The following is a 23267-nucleotide window of genomic DNA, read 5'->3' on the forward strand; positions in this document are numbered from 1 at the left end:
GACCATAGCTTGCTTCAAGCCGACAATCTCCGTGGGATCGACCCTTACTCACGTAAGGTATTACTTGGACGACCCAGTGCACTTGCTGGTCAACTGCACGGAGTTGTGTGAAAAGTGTGCGATCACGATTCCGTGTACCAGCGCATCAGTTGTAGCCACCTGTCCACTTGTACATCTTTGCATGCACCGAGGACGGTGCATTCTTTAAGTGTGGGAGGTCGATACCGACTTCCGTGGGTAACTATTCCTTTTCCAACACCAATTTTTATTCCTCTTTGTTAGTTAGTTGTTGCATTGCATGATAGATTGCATGGTCAGTTAGTTGCTTGCATTTAGCTACTACTTGGTTGAAGTAATATTTTTTTTTCAAGAAACTTTTTAGAGCATTTCACTAATTTGAATCAAGTTTTTGTTTAACTTGTTTGAAGAAATTTAATTTGGAACATGGTTTTAGAGCTCGAACACACAAAGCCAGTGAGATTTTGAGCCTATTTGATTGGTTGCATTTTATCAACGAATATATTTTGTTTTGTTCTGTGTTGTTCTCTCTAAAAATTGTGATCTTTGTCTTGCTTGATTTTATATTTCCATTGTTTGATGTATGTATGTACTTATGTAATTGAGGCCTTTGTTTCACTAAGCTTACATACCCATATGGCTTTACCCTTTCATTATCCTTTGCAAACCAATATTGAGCCTGTTTAACCCCTTTTATTCTTTATTTTAGCTCATCACTAACTCTAAATAGAAAACAATAATGTCTTTAATTTGAATCCTTAGTTAGCTTAGACTAGTGAAAGTGTTCATGATTTAAGTGTGGGAAAATTGGTTTGAAGACATTTGGTTTGAGAATTGGGTATTGTATATTTTTGGTGAATTTGTGAAAAAGATAGTTGAGCACATAGTCTTACATCCAATATCTTACTCATATGCATTGAGAAAAACAAAAGAAAAGAAAAATAAAAAGAAAAAAAAGAAAAAAAAGAAAAGAAAAAAGAGCAAATAATAAAAGGGGACAAAATGTCCCAAAGTAAATGGTGATAGCAATGCATATGTAGTGTACTCAAAATCTGATGCATGAATATGTGGAAAACATAGTTAATGGGTAGTTAGATTTTATATTCTGATTACATGAATTGTCTTAAGTTAGGTGGGAAGTTTGGGTTAATCAAGGATTCCAATTTTAGTCCACTTAACCAAATAGTCCTACCTTGACCCTAACCCCATTACAACCCTTGAAAAGACCTCTTGATATATTTATTGGTGCATTAAATTTTTATTGATTGGTAGAAGAAGAGCAAGTCTTAGAAAGCAAGATTAGTAGAGAATTGAGAGAATCGAACCTTAAAAACCCTGAGCGATAAGAGTGTATACACTTCCAGTGAGGGTTCGATGCTCGATTCTTTGTTCCTGGCTTTCACGAGCTTTCTTCTTGTAAGTCTATTTGTACTTCATTTTATGATTTGAATTAGTGGAATCCAGTTCATATTCGTTCTTAAGAGATTTATTTACTTTTAACCAAGTAGGTAGAAGCATTTCACATTTAGTTGCATTCATATAGATAGGTTGCATTTCATACATTCTACCATTCCTCTTCACTTCTTTTATAGTTTCTCTTGAGCTTAGCATGAGGACATGCTAATGTTTAAGTGTAGAGAGAATGATAAACTGCTATTTTACGGTTTATTTTGTGTTGGATTGAGTGGATTTTATCCATTATTCTCACACTTATTCATATAATTCGTATGTTTTATATTTCCCTTTCTAATTTTGTGCTATGATTGAAAACATGCTTCTTTGGCCTTAAATTTGATCATTTTAATCCTCTCTTATTACTATTCGATGCCTTGATATGTGTGTTAAGTGTTTTCAGGTTTTATAGGGCAGGAATGGTTTAGAGGATGGAAATGAAGAATGCAAAAGTGGAAGGAACACAAGAAATTAAGAATTTCAGAATCTAGTAGTGATGCGCATGCATGGAAGACGCGTACGTGTGACTGAGCCAATGTCCAGCGACGCGTACGCGTTGCTGATGGGTACGCGTGACAGAGCGTCACGTGCTGTAATTTACAGAAAATGCCGGGGACGATTTCTGGGCTGATTTGGACCTAGTTTCAAGCCCGAAAACACAGATTAGCGGCTGAGAGTAGAGCAGAATCGATCATTTAACTTTCATTCGCACAACTTTAGAATTTGGATGTGATTTTCTAGAGAGAGAGGTTCTCTCCTCTCTCTAGGTTTTAGAGTTTTTTAGTTTTATTTCTTCTTCAATTCAGATTTCCATCTTGTTTTAATTTAGTTTCTCTTCTACATCCTATTATTCTAGCATCTTAGTTTATTTTCCTTTGTTGATGTATTTATTTTTCCAATTTAATTTATGAACCCTTCATGTTAGATTCAATTTTCATTAATGCAATTTATGTTTCATGTTTCCTATTGCTCGATTGAATTGTTATTGTTATTTCTTTGCTTTGGTTAGTTTTAGAGTTTGGTATGTCTTGTTAGTTTCTATGTTTTTATGTTATGCCTTCCAAGTGTTTGATAAAATGCTTCGTTGGATTTTAAATTAGATTTTTATGTTCTTAACTTGGATTAATCAATTAGAGACTCTTGAGTTATCAAAATTCTTTTCTTGATTGGTGATTGAAAATTGCTAGTTGGCTTAGTCTTAAATAAATCTAGTCTTTGATTAGGACTTGTGAATTTAAGTTGATTTTGCTCACTTGACTTTCCTTCATTGTTAGAGGTTAACTAAGTGAAAGAGAAAGGCAATTACCATCACAATTGATGATGATAATGAGGATGTAAATTCCAATTCACAATCCTTGTTAGGACTTTTCTTAGTTTTTATTTTATTTCTTTGTTATTTACATTACTTGTCTCTTATCACAAAATCCAAAAATATACTTTATCATAACCAATAATAAACACTTCCCTGCAATTACTTGAGAGACGACCCGAGGTTTAAATACTTCGGTTAATTTTCTTGGGTTTGCTTTGTGACAAACAATTTAAATATTGAATGAGGTTTAATTGTCGGTTTAGAACTATACTTGCAACGCGATTGTTTTTTTGAAATTCTTTACCGACATTTTTCCACCCATCAATTTTTTGGCGCCATTGCCGGAGAATTGCAAATGTGTGCTTTATTATTGGTTAATGTGAATATTGTGAATATGTTTGCCTTTTGTTTCTTTGTTAGTTTTTGCTAATTTTAGGAGTTTATTTTCATTATTTCTTATTAGTTTTTGTTTTTATTTTTTCTTGTTACTATGAATTCTCACCCCTTTGGCTATGAGTTTGGTTCAAATTATGTTGTAGGAAGTGAAAATTACAATGAAGGCTTGCATCAAGGATGAGACAATCAAAGATGGGAGGAGCCACAAGGATTTGACCAACCCTCTTGGTAACAACCTCCACCAATGTACTATGAGCAAGAGCCATTCCAGAATGCATATCAATCCCATAGCTATGGTGGACCCCCTTGTAATGACTTGGAATGTATTAGGTTAGGTGAGAAGTTTAGGTTAATCAGGAATTCGAATTTTAGTGCACTTAACCAAATACGTTCCTACTTTGACCCTAACCCTATTACAACCCTTGAAAAGACCTCTTGATATGTGTATTTGTACATTAAATTTCTGTTGATTGGTAGAAGAAGAGCAAGCCCTAGAAAACAAGATTAGGAGAGAACAGAGAGACTCAACCCTCAAACACTAGAGTGATTAGAGTGTATACACTTCCAGTGAGGGTTTGATGCTCAATTTTGTGTTCCCGGCTTTCATGAGTTTTCTTCTTGCAACTTTACTTGTACCTCATTGTGTGATTTGAATTAGTGGAATCCAGGTTATGTTTGTCTTGGAGAATTTGTTTACTTTTAACCAAGTAGGTAAAAGCATCTTAGCATGTAGTTGCATTCATGTAGATAGGTTGCGTTGCATGAGTCTCACCTTTTTTCCCTTCACTCTTTTGGTCTCCTTAAGCTTAGCATGAGGACATGCTGATGTTTAAGTGTGGAGAGATTTGATACACCATTATTTTACGATATATTTTGGACTAAATTGAGTGGGATTGTGTCAACTAATCTCACACTTATTCATGTAAATTGCATGTTTTTCATTTTCTTCCTAGTATTGTACCATGATTGAAAACATGCTTCCTAAGCTTTAAAATTGTTAATTTTTAATTCTCCTTTATTACATTTGATGCCGTGATATGTTTGTGAAGTGTTTTCAGGTTTACCGGGCATGAATTGCTTAAAGGATGAAGATGAGGCATGTGGAAGTGAAAGGAACACAGGAAACTAATGAGCTGAAAAGCGAAGAGCGACGCGCACACATGGCTGACGCGTGCGCGTGATTTGGCGCATTTATCCTTGACGCATACGTGGTGCACAAAATTGTGATCATCAATGGCGCCAACAACTTGGTACGCACAATTGTAATCTGTAATCTTTATCACAACTCCACACAACTAACCAGCAAGTGCGCTGGGTCGTCCAAGTAATAAACCTTACGTGAGTAAGGGTCGATCCCACAGAGATTGTCGGCTTGAAGCAAGTTATGGTCATCTTGTAAATCTCAGTCAGGCAGATTCAAATGGTTATGTAGAATTGATAATTAAAAGATGAATAAAACATAAAATAGGATAGAGATACTTATGTAATTCATTGGTGAGAATTTCAGATAAGCGTATGAAGATGCTTTGTCCTTCTGAACCTCTGCTTTCCTATTGCCTTCTTCCAATCATTCATACTCCTTTCCATGGCAAGCTTTATGTTGGGTTTCACCGTTGTTAGTGGCTACCTCCCGTCCTCTCAGTGAAAATGGTCCAAATGCGCTGTCACCGCACGGCTAATCATCTGTCAGTTCTCGATCATGTTGGAATAGGATCCATTGATCCTTTTGCGTCTGTCACTACGCCCAACACTTGCGAGTTTGAAGCTCGTCACAGTCATCCCTTCCCAGATCCTACTCGGAATACCATAGACAAGGTTTAGACTTTTTGGATCTCAGGAATGGCCACCAATAATTCTAGCCTTTACCATGAAGGTTCTAATCTGAGATTAGAAACCCAAGAGAATATACTCCAGCTGTCGTCCAATGACTACGTTGAACATCATGTAGATCGCTTTGTGGTTGTCAAGCACGCAACCTTGGCTAAGCGAGTAATAAAGATTAGGTGATTGTCACGGGTCATCCCTTTATTCTGACTTAACTGAATTAAGAACGAGAGTATATCTTGGAGAAGAAGTAGGCGTGAATTGAATAGAAAAATAATAGTACTTTGCATTAATTCATGAAGAACAGCAGAGCTCCACACCTTAATCTAGGGTGTGTAGAAACTCCACCGTTGAAAATACAAAAGTGATAATGGTGGTCATTGGCTTCGGCCCCAGAGAGGGAACCAGAAGAACCGAGATCAAAAGTATGTGTAAAAATCTGTAGCAAAAGGTCCTATTTATAGAAAACTAGTACCCTAGGGTTACAGAAATAAGTAATTAATGAAAAAATCTTCTTCCGGGCCCACTTGGTGTGTGCTTGGGCTGAGCATTAAAGCTTTCACGTGTAGAGACTTCCCTTGGAGTTAAACGCCAGCTTTTGTGCCAGTTTGGGCGTTTAACTCCAGCTTTTATGCCAGTTCTGGCGTTTTGACGCTAGAATTTTTAGGCTGACTTGGAACGCCAGTTTGGGCCATCAAATCTCGAGCAAAGTATAAACTATTATATATTTCTGGAAAGTTCAGGATGTCTACTTTTAAACGCAATTGAGAGCGCGCCAATTCGACATTTGTGGCTCCAGAAAATCCACTTTGAGTGCAAGGAGGTCAGAATCCAACAACATCTACAGTCCTTTTTCAGCCTCTGAATCAGATTTTTGCTCAGGTCCCTCAATTTCAGCCAGAAAATACCTGAAATCACAGAAAAACACAAAAACTCATAGTAAAGTCCAGAAATGAGATTTTTATTTAAAAAACTAATAAAAATATAATAAAAACTAACTAAAACATACTAAAAACAATGCCAAAAAGCGTATAAATTATCTGCTCATCACAACACCAAACTTAAATTGTTGCTTGTCCCCAAGCAACTAAAAACAAAGTAGGATAAAAAGAAGAGAATATACAATGAATTCCAAAAACATATATGAATATCAGTCTTAATTAGATGAGCGGGGCTATTAGCTTTTTACTTCGGAACAATTTTAGCATCTCACTTTATCCCTTGAAGTTCAGAATGATTGGCATCTATAGGAACTCAGAATTCAGATAGTGTTATTGATTCTCCTAGTTCAGTATGTTGATTCTTGAACACAGTTACTTTATGAGTCTTGGCCGTGACCCTAAGCATTTTGTTTTCCAGTATTACCACCGGATACATAAATGCCACAGACACATAACTAGGTGAACCTTTTCAGATTGTGACTTAGCTTTGCTAGAGTCCCCAATTAGAGGTGTCTAGAGCTCTTAAGCACACTCTTTTTGCTTTAAACCACGACTTTAACCGCTCAGTCTCAAGCTTTCACTTGACACCTTCACGCCACAAGCACATGGTTAGGGACAGCTTGGTTCAGCCGCTTAGGCCAGGATTTTATTCCTGTGGGCCCTCCTATCCACTGATGCTCAAAGCCATAGATCCTTTTTATTTCACCCTTGCCTTTTGGTTTAAAGGGCTATTGGCTTTTTTTGCTTGCTTTTTCTTTTTCTTCTCTTTTTTTTCTTCTTTTTTTTCGCATATATTTTTTTTTCTGCAAGCTTTTCACTGCTTTTTCTTGCTTCAAGAATCATTTTTATGATTTTTCAGATTATCAATAACATTTCTCCTTTTCTATTATTCTTTCAAGAGCCAACAATTTTAATATTCATAAACAACAAATTCAAAATTATGCACCGTTCAAGCATTCATTCAGAAAAACAAAAAGTACTGCCACCACATCAAAATAATTAAACTATTTTAAAATTCGAAATTCATGTACTTCTTTTTCTTTTTCAATTAAAAACATTTTTCATTTAAGAAAGGTGATGGATTCATAGGACATTCATAACTTTAAGGCATAAACACTAAGACACTAATGATCATGTAATAAGACACAAACATAAATAAAACAAAGCATAATTTTCGAAAAAAATAGAAAAATAAGAATAAGGAAATTAAAGAACGGGTCCACCTTAGTGATGGCGGCTTGTTCTTCTCCTTGAAGATCTTATAGAGTGCTTGAGCTCCTCAATGTCTCTTCCTTGCCTTTGTTGCTCCTCCCTCATGACTCTTTGGTCTTCTCTAATTTCATAGAGGAGGATAGAATGCTCTTGGTGCTCCACCCTTAGTTGTCCCATATTGGAGCTCAATTCTCCTAGGGAGGTGTTAATTTACTCCCAATAATTTTGTGGAGGAAAGTGCATCCCTTGGGGCATCTCAGGGATTTCATGATGAGGAATTTCCTCATGCTCTTGTCCATGAGTGGAATCTCTTGTTTGCTCCATCCTTTTCTTAGTGATGGGTTTGTCCTCATCAATGAGGATGTCTTCCTCTATGTCAATTCCAGCTGAATTGCAGAGGTGACAAATGAGATGAGGAAAGGCTAACCTTGCCAAAGTAGAGGACTTATCCGCCACCTTATAGAGTTCTAGAGATATAACCTCATGAACTTCTACTTCCTCTCCAATCATGATGCTATGGATCATGATGGCCCGGTCTATAGTAACTTCAGACCGGTTGCTAGTGGGAATCATTGAGCGTTGGATGAACTCCAACCATCCCTTAGCCATAGGCTTGAGGTCATGCCTTCTTAGTTGAACCGGCTTCCCTCTTGAATCTCTCTTCCATTGAGCGCCCTCTTCATAAATGTCTATGAGGACTTGGTCCAACCTTTGATCAAAGTTGACCCTTCTAGTGTAGGGATGTGTATCTCCTTGCATCATGGGAAAGTTGAATGCCAACCTTACATTTTCCGGACTGAAATCTAAGCATTTCCCCCAAACCATTGTAAGCCAATTCTTACTTTGATCATGGTTCTTGGTGATCCATGCATTAGCATAGAACTCTTGAACCATTAAGATCCCGACTTGTTGAATGGGGTCAGTGAGAATTTCCCAACCTCTTTTTCGAATCTCATGTCGGATCTCTGGATATTCACCCTTTTTGAGCTTGAAAGGGACCTCGGGGATCACCATCTTCTTGGCCACAACTTCATATAAGTGGTCTTGATGCACCCTTGAGATGAATTTTTCCATCTCCCATGACTCGGAGGTGGAAGCTTTTGCCTTCCCTTTTCTCTTTCTAAAGGTTTCTCCGGCCTTTGGTACCATAAATGGTTATGGAAAAACAAAAAGCAACGCTTTTACCACACCAAACTTAGAAGGTTTCCTCGTCCTCGAGCTAAAAAAGAAAGAAAAGAGTAGAAGAAGAAAATGGAGGAGATGGAGGGGATTTTGTGGTTCGGTCAAGGGGGAGAAGTAGTGTGTATGATGTGTGAAAATAAAGGAGTGAAGATGGGTTTATATAGGAGTGGAGAGAGGGGTAGGGTTCGGCCATGTATGGGTGGGTTTGGGAGGGAAAGTGGTTTGAATTTGAATGGTGAGGTAGGTGGGGTTTTATGATGGATGGATGTGGATTGGTGAAGGGATTATGGAGAAGAGGGTAGGATTTGATAGGAGAGGGATTTTTGGGGAAGAGGTATTGAGGTGATTGATGAAGAGTATTTGGGGGAGAGTGTTATGGAAGGGTGTGAAGAAGAGAGAGAGAGAGAGAGATGAGGTAGGTGGGGATCCTGTGGGGTCTACAGATCCTGAGGTGTCAAGGATTTTGCATCCCTGCACCATGTTGGCGTGCAAATGCCCCTTGCTTGCCAATCCTGGCGTTAAACGCCAGGTTGCTGCCCATTTCTGGCGTTTAACGCCAGCTTTTCTCCCCTTTCTGGCGTTTAACACCAGCTCTGTGCCCATTTCTGGCATTAAACGCCAGCTCTGTGCCCCTTTTTGGCGTTAAACACCGAGAATGGTGCCAGACTGGGTGTTTAACGCCCATTCTGCTACCCTTACTGGCGTTTAAACGCCAGTAAGCTTCTCCTCCAAGGTGTGATATTTTTAATACTATTTTTCATTCTGTTTTTGCTTTTTCAATTATTTTTGTGACTTCACATGATCATCAACCTAAAGAAAATATAAAATAACAATGGAAAATAAGTAGATATAATAAAATTGGGTTGCCTCCCAACAAGCACTTCTTTAATGTCAATAGCTTGACAGTGGGCTCTCATGGAGCCTTACAGATACTCAGAGCATGATGATGGCCTCCCAATACCAAACTTAGAGTTTGAATGTGGGGGCTCTGTTTGACTCTGCATTGAGAGAAGCTTTTCATGCTTCCTCTCTATGGTTACAGAGGGAGATCCTTGAGCCTTAAACACAAGGGAGTCCTCATTCACTTGAAGGGCCAATTCTCCTCTGTCAACACCAATCATAGCTTTTGCTGTGGCTAGGAAGGGTCTGCCATGGATGATGGATTCATCCATACACTTTCCAGTGTCTAGGATTATGAAATCAACAGGGATGTAGTTGTTTTCAACCTTTACTAAGACATCCTTTACAAGTCCATAATCCTGTTTCCTTGAATTGTCTGCCATCTCTAGTGAGATTCTTGCAGCTTGTACCTCAAGAATCCCTAGCTTCTCTATTACATAGAGAGGCATGAGGTTTATGCTTGACCCTAGGTCATGATGCATGGAAACTTGTCTCTCAACAATTTTCCTTCGGCAAGTATACCGAATTATCGTCCAGTAAAAACTCACAATAGAGTGAGGTCGAATCCCACAGGGATTGATTGGTCAAGCAACTTTAATTAGAGGAATGTTCTAGTTGAACTAATCAGAATTAGATTTGAGATTTGCAGAAAATTAAATGGCAGGAAAGTAAATAGCAGAAAATGTAAATGCTGGAAATAAAGAGCTGAATGTAAATAGCCAAAAGTAAATTGCAGAATCTTAAATGGGAATGGGGAAGATGCTCAGAAAAGTAGATTGCAGAATCTATAGAGAATGGGTAAGATCAGAAATGGGGAATTCATTGGGCTTAGGAGATGTTGTATTCTCCGGATCAAGTTCATTTTTATCTCTTCCTCAATCAATGCATTCATTGATCTCCTTGGCAATCTTAAGTGATCGAATTCCAATTTCTTGGTAATTCAATCTCTCAAATCTTGATGAATAGCCAATTCCTTGGTCAATTGCTCATGAGAAGAGATGAAGTATGGTCACTGATTATACCACATGTATTTCCAAATTAAAGTGTTGGTAGGATTATATGTCATTATATCCATCCAAACCCCAATTTGGTCCAACATGAAAAAGCATTTCTAGCATGATCTCTTCATTCCTCTCCCAAAGTTCCGAAGAGATCCAAGTATGAATAGCTTCTTTTCCAAGATAACTACCCAATTGAATGAAGATTGAAAGCTTTCTAGTAAAATCAAGAGAAAAGTTAGAAGAAGAATAATGAAAACTAATATTGATCCATCAAATTACAATAGAGCTCCCTAACCCAATGAAAGGGGTTTAGTTGTTCATAGCTCTGGGAATGAAAAGCATAGATGGAGAGTACATTCTCAGAATTAAACTAAAAGTTGCAGAGAAAGTAAAATACAGAGAGTAGTTCTCCAATTTCCAACCCCCTTTTTGATTCAAAACTACCCTTATATATACTACTCTTCTGATCTTCTAGTTGGTTCTTCAAATCATGGATATGGGCCTTTGGATCTTGAGTTTGAAGCAGTTATCCTCTTCAGTGGGCTTAGCTTTACTTGCAGAGAGAAAGTATGAAGTTGGCAGGGACTTTTAGCTTAGGAAGTTAGTGGCGTTAATGTTAAGTGAAAGTGTGGGTTCGAGAACGGTAGTGGCAGTCACCTTTTTCACTAACGTTCCTAACCCAAGGGTGACCCACGTTAACTTCAACGTTAGTGGCACCAACGTGACCACTAACGTTGCCTCTTGATCCTTCGCACACGTTATTGGGACTTACCTTTTCCAATAACGTTGAGAATCCTCCATTCCCTACGTTAGAGTTCACGTTAGTGTGGCTAACGTGACCTTTAACGTAGGCTTGCCAAATCTTCGAAAACATTAGTGACACTTACCTTTGTCACTAACGTTTCAAAACGCCCCTACTTCCCACGTTAGAGTTCACGTTAACTAGGTTAACGTGGCTTCTAACGTGGTGGTGATAGCCATCTCCAACGTTAGTGACAAAGGTGAGTGTCACTAACGTTGGCTCATCATTCTTTCATCCACGTTAACTAAGTTAACGTGGGAGTTAACGTTGTCGATTCTTGCTCCCTCCACGTTAGCTTCCACGTTAACTAAGTTAACGTGGCAACTAACGTGGCACAAAGTGGCTTAGTCCAACGTTAGTGACAAAGGTGAGTGTCATTAATGTTGGCCATTCTTTTGCTTCGCCACGTTAGAGTCCACGTTAACTGAGTTAACGTGGCTCTTAACGTGGCCAATATGAGCTTGGTCCAACGTTAGTGACAAAGGTGAGTGTCACTAACGTTGGCTTCATTTTCTTCTTCCATGTTAGAGTTCACGTTAACTTAGTTAATGTGACTCTTAACGTGGGCTATGATGGCTTCGAGGACGTTATTGGCGATTACTTTTCTCATTAACGTTGCAAGCTAGCTCCCATCCCACGTTAGTGGTTACGTTAGTTAGACTAACGTGGCTGCTAACGTGGTTCTTCCTTACTTCCTTTGTCCTGAAATTAAGCAATAGAGTGCATCAAAGTTCTAATTCAACTCATGAGACATGCATCATCCAATTTGTCATTCAATTCTTGCGTAATTCTCATGAAATCATGTAAGGTACACAATGTTTGCTTGAATCAAGATGTAAGTGAAATTCTACCCAAAAATTGCTTATTTCCTAAGAAAATGCATGAAACTACCCTAAAACAGTAAAGAAAAGGTCAGTGAAACAGGCCGAAATGCCCTGGCATCACAACACCAAACTTAAAGCTTGCTTGTCCCTAAGCAAGTATTGGAACAAGAGAATGATGAATGAAATGACAAGATGAATGAATCATTATTGTGGAAGTCATGTTCTTGGTTTTATGGGTTTTCATGCATAGCAACATAGGTTCATTCCTTTATTGGCTTTCAGACCTTTATCATATCCTGGAATACTCACTTGATTGCACCCTATGAGACTTTTATTCATTGATCCTTTTGTTGTTTTCAGGGTTTGATTGTGCTCTTAGGCTAAGTGCTCTGTGAGGGGGTGACTCTTTAAGATAAGCTTTCAGCCAACACTCCTGAACCAGTTGGTTCAAGGTGCTAGGTGTTAAGACACCTCTAAGGACTTACTCCCTCAAGTCTCTTTCCCCCATACATACACACCACAGGCACATGGTTTGTTTATTTTCTTTCTTGAGACCTTGGTGTCCAGCACTTCTTTGGGTTACTAAGTGTTTTGTAGCAAGGGTTACTCTTGATAGTGGACTTTCAGCTGATAATCCCGGGTTAGTTAACCCATGTTACCAAGTGATAAGGCACCCCTGAGAGCTTATTCATCCAAGTAAATCCCTTACACAGGAGCACCACAGACACATGCCTCAAGATTCAAACCCTTGGTGCCTAGCCTTATTTCTTACTCTTTTCCTTTTATTTCTCAAATTTCATTTTCTCTTTCCCTTTTTCTTATTAGGATCTTGTTATTTAGCTAGTCTCATGGGGTTTGTTTCAAGAATATGATTCCGGATAGATAGTTGCCTTCCCACCTTATTGGTGAACCAACTTAGCTAATCTATTACCATACCACAAACTTAGGAACTTACTCCACAATATGAACTCCACTCTGGTCTTTTATAACAAACATTCTCTTTTTATTTGATTCAAAAGGAGACAAGCAACACAATAAGCAAGATGGAATTGAAAACAGGCAATTTGACTAGCAATCATAGACCTAAGCAAGGAGAATACTAAAAATAGAATTGAAAATCCTAAGCTACCATGGAAGCATGTTCTATTTCATACATGATTTTCCTTATTTAAAACTTGAAAAAGATGGGACAATGAGGGAACTCCACCACCTTTTACTCATGGGGTTGCTCCTGCTCTCCTTCTTGTTTGTCCTCTTTGTGTCCACTTGTGCTTCCTTGTATCCGTGCTAGTCTGGCTCTTTTCCAGTCTTCAAGTGCCTTCTTTACTGATTCATGACTCTTGTCCACCCTTACTCTTTCTTCTCGTGCTAACTCATCCTTCACTTCATCATATTTTGTGATTCTCGGATGTACTATAGGTAGCTGTCCAACTAAGTATCTAAGCCTTGCTAGCATGTTTACATGATTTTCACTTTCACTCATGTAACCCCCTTCAGAGAATGCCCTGTGCTCGTCAAAGAGTTCTGCTTGTTCTATTTGTTTTCGATGCATCTCATGTATGTGTGCACCTTGATGTGCTTGGATGTTGATTAGCTTCTGGATAGATTCTTGTTGTTCATTTTGCCTTTGTTCTATCCTGTGGAAGGATTCACCCCATTATTTTCCTTGTTCCAATTGCTGCTCCATCATTTGCTTCTGCCACTCCCCTTGTTGATTCATCCATCTCGAGAGCGATTCCTCTTGACGGTCCATCATCTGTAATTGAAGCTCCTTCTGTGCCTCTTGATTCTCCCAATATTGCCTAGATAAGCCATCAATGGCTTCTTGTAATTGGTGCATGTTCAAGGTGGCTGCAGCTTGCTTCTCTGGGTTTTGCCCTTCTACAGTTTGCTGGGCTACCCTCTTTCTTATCCTTCGTTGAGGTAGGGGAGATGTAACAGCATGCATACGCCGGACAGTAATTGGGATACCAACTTTTATCCATTCGGGGTTTTCATCTTCGAACACTACCCCGGCCTTGTCACACAGGCAAAAAATGGTGCTAGGATAGCCTAACCTTCCTCGAGAATCACTTTTCTCAGCCATCTTCCTAATGCCTTGGGCTATGAGCTCGTGCACTTTGATCTCGCCCCCTTTTAGTATGCATTGCACCATTGTTGCTCTCTTGATATTCACCTCTGAGTTGTTTCCGGCAGGAAGGATGGATCTCCTTACAATTTCAAACCATCCCTTTGCTTCAGGGGTGAGATCACCTCTTTTAATAAATTTGGATTTTCCATTGGGATCTCTCATCCAGTCTGCCCCTTGTATGCAGATATCTTTCACAATCTGGTCATAATTAGGATTACCATCTATTCGAGATTGATAATTTTCTTCCTCAAAAGGTATGGTCCGTAGCTTCAGCACTCTCATGATGCTCATGGGACTAAAATCCACCGTCACCCCTCTCACAAAGCTTATATAAGACTCCTCTTTCCTATCATACCTCACCGCATTTGCGTAGAACTCTCTCACGAGCGTTGCATTTATTCTTGCGGTGACCGGATCGGTGAGGAGCTCCCATCTTCTGTTTTCTACCTTCTCTGTGATTTCAGGGCACTCGGTTTTCTTGACTTGAAAGCTCATATATGATCTCTTTATCAGCCATCCATCCAAATTGGAGTGCATGATAAAAAGTTCTAAACTTCTTTTCATCGAAAGGGCGTTGCTCCATAGGCTCCTTTCCCTTTCTTCTTTTAGAGCTTGATGATGCCATGAGTGACTTTTGAAAAGAAAGGGTGTTGAGGTTAGTGATGAGTGGTGAAATTGGCCAGTAGAGACAGGGTGTGATGAAGGGATGCCAAAGGTGTGTAGTGTAAGGAATGGGAATTGGAATGTGAAGGGAAGTACGGACTAGGACTCACTTATATAGGAAAGTGATGAGTGAATGAAAGGTGTGGATTGATGGGGTGGTTGTGTGATGGACGGATGGGGTTTAGCATGGGTGAGCACAAGGATCACCAACTTTATGATGGGGTTGGTTCAGTTTCCAAGCTTGTTCTTCTTCCAATGTTGCATGGCAACCATTCCCAATGCAATCCCCTTGAAGACACGTGTGTAGTATCTTTCTTTTGTGTTATCCGAACCCTTCAATTGCCCCATCAATGCTCCTACAAAATAAAAGAAATGTGATTAAAAACACACTTGTAGAAAGTGGCGGCAAAATTAAAAGGCTAACTACTTTTTAAAGTTTTTGTTTTTAACTAACTAAGTACTATTCATGAGTGCAAACCAACTGACTAACTCAACATCCATGTATGCAACATTGGCAACACCAAACTTAGTTTGGTGCCATGTGGTGTAAAAGATTTGTTCAAGGCCTCTAAGAGTGACATGATGTGGGTTACATTTATGTTCTCTTAGTGTGCCTTGAACACCAAACTTGTTCCTCACTATATGTTGCACACAAGGATTCATTCAAGTGCATATCAAGTTGATTTGAAATTCATGAACCTTGCATTATTAACTATTTTTAAAAGCATGTAAAACATGGGTTGCCTCCCATGAAGCGCTTCTTTAGCGTCACTAGCTTGACGTTCTGCGTTTATCAGGGTGGTTGGTAGTGCTTCAAGTACTCCGCCCTTGCAGTAAATCTATCTCCATTGGCTTCATCAAGGATCTCCACATGTTCTAGGGAGAGAACTCTGTTGATGGTAAAGACTTTAGGTAGCTGAGATGGGATGGTGGGGAGATTAGGGGGAATAGCTGGGAAGTAAGCTGAGAGCACTTTATCTCCTGGAGAGAAATCTTCTGTAGGGATCTTCTTGTTCCTCTATCTTCTTATTACCTTCTTCTTTGCTGTTATCCTGCTCTTTGTGGTCTCTTTTCCTGTGGAGATTTTGTTGCCAGTCTCATGTGATTCTGGTGGTTTTGGCTCCACTTGAGTTTCCTCTAGCTGTGACAGCTGTTGATTATCTTGTTTTTCAACCAAGGGGACTCCCAGATGTGCTGGTTGTGCTTTAGTGCTTGTTTCTTCTATCAGTATCTCACTGTGATCTTTCCTTGGTTCTTGGTTCTCTTGTTCTGTTTCTTGTGAGGGTTTAAAAACATTGAATGTGAGTTGTTCATCATGGATCCTCAAAATTAGCTCTCCTCGCTCCACATCTATAAGTGCTCTGGCTGTGGTTAGGAATGGTCTCCCCAATATGATTGGATGGAGATGACCTTCCTCCATTTCCAATATGACAAAATCTGTGGGAAGGAAGTAGTTTCCAACCTTCACCAGCACATTTTCAACCACTCCTACTGCTTGTTTTTGAGTCTTGTCAGCCAGCCTGATGACTACATCTGTGGGTATTATCTCATTGATCTGCAGCCTCTTCATAAGGGATAAAGGCATCAAGTTGATGCTTGCTCCCAAATCGCAAAGTCCTTTATCAAACATGGTTTCTCCTATGGCACAGGGGATGTGAAAACTCCCTGGGTCCTTCCTTTTTGTAGGCAACTCGGGTTGAATGAGGGCACTGCACTCCTTATTCATCACTATTGTTTGTCCTCTCTTGAGTGAGCTTTTTCTGGTCAGCAGCTCCTTCATATACTTAATGTCTGAGGGCATTCGCTGAAGGGCCTTGATGAATGGTATGTTTACATAGAGGGATGCAAACATGTCAAGAAACCTTGAGTATATTCTCTTCTCTACACAGCCATTTAGTAATTGGGGAAAGGGTGCATAGAGTCTCAACAGCTCCTTCTGTGTTAGCTCCTTCTGTGTAATTGTGGTTTCTTGATGATTCTCCCCCTACTTTCCTGCTGAAGTATCTTCAGGTTGTTCTAATGGGTTGTTCAGCTCTTCCTCAGTCTCCTTATCACTTATAGTAACCATCTTGCAATCTTCCCATCTGACTTTCTTTGCTTCACCTCTCGGATTTTTCTCTGTGTCACTTGGGAAGCTATCAGTAGGTTTGGGAATCTTCTCAGATAAGTATCCCACTTGAAATTCCAGCCTCTTGATGGTGTCTCCCTGGTTCTTGATACTGGCTCGCACCTCCTCTTTGAACACCTTGTTATCTTGAATCTCTTTGCATATGCCTTCAAGTATAGTCTCAATCCTTGAGAGTCTATCTTCAGATGATGGTGAGTTGAGGTTGGAGGGATGAGAAGGGCCATTTTGGCTTTGGTATGGATGTTGAGGTGTGTTGTTAGGTGGGTGTTGATATGATCTTTGCGTGGAATGTTGGTGGGCTGCATTGTTGTTGGGGTTGTGGCGTCTTTGATCTTGGTCTTGGTCTTGTTGATTTTCCCACCCAAAGTTTGGGTTGTTCCTCCAACCAGGATTGTAGGTCTTGGAGTATGGATCATGTGCTTTCCTAGGTGAGTTTCCAATGTAGTTAGCTTGTTCTTGCTCATCCTCTGCCTCTGCATTCACTCCCTCTTGGGTTGCTGATGAGGTGGTGATTGCTGCTACTTGGTTCCTCTCCATCTTCTTGGTAAGATCAGCTAGTTGCTTGGTGATAAGCTTGTTTTGGGCTAGCAGTGCATCCACATTGTTTAGCTCCATCACTCCTCTAGTGTTGCCTCTTTCAGAAGCATAGAAGTGGTCATTCTCAGCTACAGTCTCAATGACATCTATGACTTCTTCAATGGTCATCTTCTTGTTCAGAGATCCCCCGGATGAGTGGTCTACTACCTTCTTTGATTCATAAGAAAGACCTTCATAGAAAATGTGCAGCTGCACCCATTCATTGAACATATCTGGTAGGCACCTTCTTGTCAGGTCCTTAAACCTCAATCATGCTTTATATAGAGTCTCACCATCTTGCGGCCTGAAGGTTTGTACCTCAGCTCTCAACCTGTTGATCCGTTGAGGAGGATAGAATCTTGCCAAGAATTTGTTCACCACATCTTTCCAGGTTTCTAAACTCTCCTTTGGGAAGGATTCTAGCCATTTAGATGCCTTGTCCTTGAGTGAGAAAGGGAACAGAAGTAGTCTATAGGTGTCAGGATGAACACCATTAGACTTTACAGTATCGTATATCCTCAGGAAGGTGGTTAGATGTTGATTGTGGTCTTCTTGGACACTCCCTCCGAATGAACAATTATTCTGAACAAGGGTGATGAGCTGTGGTTTTAGTTCAAAGTTGTTGGCATGTATGGTTGGCCTTTGGATGCTACTTCCACAATTTCCTGGGTTTGGATTGATGTACGAACCCAGAACCCTTCTCTCTTGCCCAGCCTGATGTGCTGGACCTTCTCTGCCATGGTTGTGAGCCTCTTCTTCATGATGGTTCTCCATATTTTTATCCTTGTTTGGTTCAAAATACTCCTCTTCTTCCTCCGCACCAACTACTCGTTTTTCTTTTGCTTCCCTCCTTAATCTCAAGAAGGTCCTCTCAGGTTCAGAATCAAAGGAAATTGAAGCCCCAGTTCTTCTACCTGTCATACAACCAACAAGGCAACCGCAAGAAAGAAAGATGCAGATAGTAACTTCTTCAGAAATGCTATTAGTGTGAGTGATGCAATATATCAAATAGTTAGTGGGTTAGTGGCTGAATTTTAAACAAGTAAGAAAATGGGTAAGGGAAAGGGAAGAAAATAACTGAACAGAAAGTAAATTACTCAAATGAACTTAAATCAAATAAAATAAAAACAAATGCTCAATCTAGTTATCCACCAATTTAATCATTGTTGATACAAAATCAATCCCCGGCAACGGCGCCATAAACTTGATGCATGGAAACTTGTCTCTCAACAATTTTCCTTCGGCAAGTATACCGAATTGTCGTCAAGTAAAAACTCACAATAGAGTGAGGTCAAATCCCACAGGGATTGATTGGTCAAGTAACTTTAATTAGAGGAATGTTCTAGTTGAACTAAGCAGAATTAGATTTGAGATTTGCAGAAAATTAAATGACGGGAAAGTAAATAGCAGAAAATGTAAATGCTGGAAATAAAGAGCTGAATGTAAATAGCCGAAAGTAAATTGCAGAATCTTAAAGGGGAATGGGGAAGATGCTCATAAAAGTAGATTGCAGAATCTATAGAGAATGGGTAAGATCAGAAATGGGAAATTCATTGGGCTTAGGAGATGTTGCATTCTCCGAATCAAGTTCATTCCTCAATCATGCATTCATTGATCTCCTTGGCAATCTTAAGTGATCGAATTCCAATTTCTTGGTAATTCAATCTCTCAAATCTTGATCAATAGCCAATTCCTTGGTCAATTGCTCATGAGAAGAGATGAAGTATGGTCACTGATTATACCACATGTATTTCCAAATCAAAGTGTTGGTAGGATTATATGTCACTATATCCATCCAAACCCCAATTTGGTCCAACATGAAAAAGCATTTCTAGCATGATCTCTTCATTCCTCTCCCAAAGTTCCAAAGAGATCCAAGTATGAATAGCTTCTTTTCCAAGATAACTACCCAATTGAATGAAGATTGAAAGCTTTCTAGTAAAATCAAGAGAAAAGTTAGAAGAAGAATAATGAAAACTAATATTGATCCATCAAATTACAACAGAGCTCCCTAACCCAATGAAAGGGGTTTAGTTGTTCATAGCTCTGGGAATGAAAAGCATAGATGGAGAGTACATTCTCAGAATTAAACTAAAAGTTGCAGAGAAAGTAAAATACAGAGAGTAGTTCTCCAATTTCCAACCCCCTTTTTGATTCAAAACTACCCCTATATATACTACTCTTCTGATCTTCTAGTTGGTTCTTCAAATCTTGGATATGGGCCTTTGGATCTTGAGTTTGAAGCAATTATCCTCTTCAGTGGGCTTAGCTTTACTTGCAGAGAGAAAGTATGAATTAGGCAGGGACTTTTAACTTAGGACGTTAGTGGCGTTAACGTTAAGTGAAAGTGTGGGTTCGAGAACGTTAGTGGCAGTCACCTTTTTCACTAACGTTCCTAACCCAAGGGTGACCCACGTTAACTTCAACGTTAGTGGCACCAACGTGACCACTAACGTTGCCTCTTGATCCTTCGCACACGTTATTGGGACTTACCTTTCCCAATAACGTTGAGAATCCTCCCTTTCCTACGTTAGAGTTCACGTTAGTGTGGCTAACATGACCTTTAACGTAGGCTTGCCAAATCTTCGAAAATGTTTGTGACACTTACCTTTGTCACTAACGTTTCAAAACGCCCCTACTTCCCACGTTAGATTTCACGTTAACTAGGTTAACGTGGCTTCTAATGTGGTGGTGATAGCCATCTCCAACGTTAGTGACAAAGGTGAGTGTCACTAACGTTGGCTCATCATTCTTTTATCCATGTTAACTAAGTTAACGTGGGAGTTAACGTTGCTCATAGTGGCTCATTCCAACGTTAGTGACAAAGGTGAGTGTCACTAATGTTGGCGATTCTTGCTCCCTCCACGTTAGCTTCCACGTTAACTAAGTTAACGTGGCAACTAACGTGGCTCAAAGTGGCTTAGTCCAACGTTAGTGACAAAGGTGAGTGTCACTAACGTTGGCTTCATTTTCTTCTTCCACGTTACAGTTCACATTAACTTAGTTAACGTGACTCTTAACGTGGGCTATGATAGCTTTGAGGACGTTATTGGCGATTACTTTTCTCATTAACGTTGCAAGCTAGCTCCCATCTCATGTTAGTGGTTACGTTAGTTAGACTAACGTGGCTGCTAACGTGGTTCTTCCTTGCTTCCTTTGTCCTGAAATCAAGCAATAGAGTCTATTAAAGTTCTAATTCAAATCATGAGACATGCATCATCCAATTTGTCATTCAATTCTTGCGTAATTCTCATGAAATCATGTAAGGTGCACAATGTTTGCTTGAATCAAGATGTAAGTGAAATTCTACCCAAAACTTGCTTATTTCCTAAGAAAATGCATGAAACTACCCTAAAATAGTAAAGAAAAGGTCAGTGAAATTGGCCAAAATGCCCTGGCGTCAGGTCACACAGAGCCTTCTCAAAGGTTATGGTGCCTATGGTACAAGGTTTTGAGAACATTCCAGGATCCTGTCTCTTTTGAGGTAATCTCTGCCTAGTCAAGTCATCCAGTTCTTTGGTGAGCAAGGGGGGTTCATCCTCCCAAGTCTTATTACCAAATAACTTGGCATTTAACTGCATGATTGCTCCAAGGTACTTAGCAACTTGCTCTTCAGTAACATCTTCATCCTCCTCAGAGGAAGAATACTCAATAGAGCTCATGAATGACAGAAGTAAATTTAATGGAATCTCTATGGTCTCAGTGTGAGCCTCAGATTCCCATGGTTCCTCATTAGGGAACTCCTTGGAGGCCAATGGACGTCCATTGAGGTCTTACTCAGTGGAAATCACTGTCTTTCCCTTCTCTATGCATTCGGCCATGTGGAACGTGTTTATGGCCTTACATTCTCTCTTTGGGTTCTCTTCTGTATTGCTTGGGAGAGTACTAGGAGGGAGTTCAATAACTTTCTTACTCAGTTGACCCACTTGTGCCTCCAAATTTCTAATGGAAGATCTTGTTTTAGTCATGAAACTTTGAGTGGTTTTAGTTAGATCAGAGATTATGGTTGCTAAGTCAGATTGGCTCTGCTTAGAATTTTCTGTCTGTTGCTGAGAAGATGATGGAAAAGGCTTGCTATTGCTAAACCTATTTCTTCCACTATTACTGTTGTTGAAGCCTTGTTGGGGCCTCTGTTGGTCCATCAATGGGAGATTTGGATGATTTCTCCATGAAGGATTATAGGTGTTTCTATAGGGTTCTTCCATATAATTCACCTCTTCCATTGCTGGGTTCTCAGGATCATAAGCTTCTTCTTCGGATGAAGCTTCTTTGGTACTGCCTGTTGCTGCTTGCATGCTAGATAGACTCTGAGAAATCATATTGACTTGCTGAGTCAATATTTTGTTCTGAGCCAATATGGCATTCAGAGTATCAATCTCAAAAACTCCTTTCTTCTGATTTGTCCCATTATTCACAGGATTCCTTTCAGAAGTATACATGAATTGGTTATTTGCAACCATTTCAATGAGTTCCTGAGCTTCTGCAGGTGTCTTCTTCAGATGAAGAGATCCTCCAACAGAGCTGTCCAATGACATCTTGGACAGTTCAGACAGACCATCATAGAAGATACCTATGATACTCCATTCTGAAAGCATGTCAGAAGGACACCTTCTGATCAATTGCTTGTATCTTTCCCAAGCTTCATAGAGGGATTCACCTTCCTTCTGTCTGAATGTTTGGACTTCCACTCTAAGCTTACTCAATTTTTGAGGTGGAAAGAACTTTGCCAATAAGGCATTGACTAGCTTTTCCCAAGAGTTCAGGCTTTCTTTAGGTTGTGAGTCCAACCATATCCTAGCTCTGTCTCTTACAGCAAAAGGGAAGAACATAAGTTTGTATACCTCAGGGTCAACCCCATTCATCATAATAGTGTCACAGATTTGCAAGAATTTAGCTAAGAACTGATAAGGATCTTCTAATGGAAGTCCATGAAACTTGCAATTCTGTTGAATTAGAGAAACTAATTGAGGCTTAAGCTCAAAGTTGTTTGCTCCAATGGCAGGGATAGAGATGCTTCTCCCATAGAAGTCAGGAGTAGGTGCAGTAAAGTCACCAAGCACCTTCCTTGCATTGTTGGCATTGTTGTTGTTTTTGGCTGCCATTGTTTCTTATTGTTTGAAAATTTCTGTTAGGTCCTCTCCAGAGAGTTGTGCTTTAGTTTCTCTTAGCTTTCTCTTCAAGGTCCTTTCAGGTTCAGGATTAGCTTCAACAAGAATGCCTTTGTCCTTGATCCTGCTCATATGAAAGAGAGGAGAAGAAAGTATGGAATCCTCTATGTCACAGTATAGAGATTCCTTGAGGTGTCAGAGGAAAAGATGAATGGAAGGAGGAGGTAGAGAGGAGAGAATTCGAACTTATCAAGAGGGATAGGATTCGAATTGCACATTGAGGAGGAGTGTTAGTCCTTTAAATAGAGAATGTTAGAAAGGGGAAGAATTTTCGAAAATAATAAAAAAATTTTGAAATAATTAAAAGAGATTTCGAAAAAATTGATTGGTGATTTTCAAAAATTAAAATTTAGAAAGTAGTTAAGTGATTTTGAAAAGGATTTTGAAATCAGAAATAAAATAGATATGATTGAAAATTATTTCTGAAAAAGATATGGTTGAGAAGATATGATTGAGAAAATCTGATTTTAAAAAGATATGATTGACAAACAATTAAAAAGATTTGATTTTTAAAATTAATGCCTTGGCTAACAAGAAATTTGAAAGATATGATTCTAACATTCAATTATTGAACCTTTCTTAACAAGGAAGAAATTTTTGAATCACATCTCTAATTGTTAGCAAGAATTTTTGTAGTAAAAAAAAATGGAAAGAAATTGATTTTGAAAAGATATAATTTGAAAAGGATTTGATTTTGAAAAATTATGAAAATTTGGAAAAGATTTGAATTAAAAACA

General features: G+C 39.3%; 1 non-coding gene across 1 annotated transcript; it reads left to right on the top strand.

Moving 5' to 3' along the window:
• Positions 1 to 21951: 21951 nt before the first annotated feature.
• On the top strand, positions 21952 to 22059 carry LOC112745948 (small nucleolar RNA R71). Its single transcript, XR_003173852.1, has one exon. It is a non-coding gene; the product is annotated as a small nucleolar RNA R71 (small nucleolar RNA).
• The last annotated feature ends 1208 nt before the right edge of the window (positions 22060 to 23267 follow it).

Source organism: Arachis hypogaea, chromosome 14 (assembly GCF_003086295.3).
Source record: "Arachis hypogaea cultivar Tifrunner chromosome 14, arahy.Tifrunner.gnm2.J5K5, whole genome shotgun sequence".
NCBI lineage: Eukaryota > Viridiplantae > Streptophyta > Magnoliopsida > Fabales > Fabaceae > Arachis > Arachis hypogaea.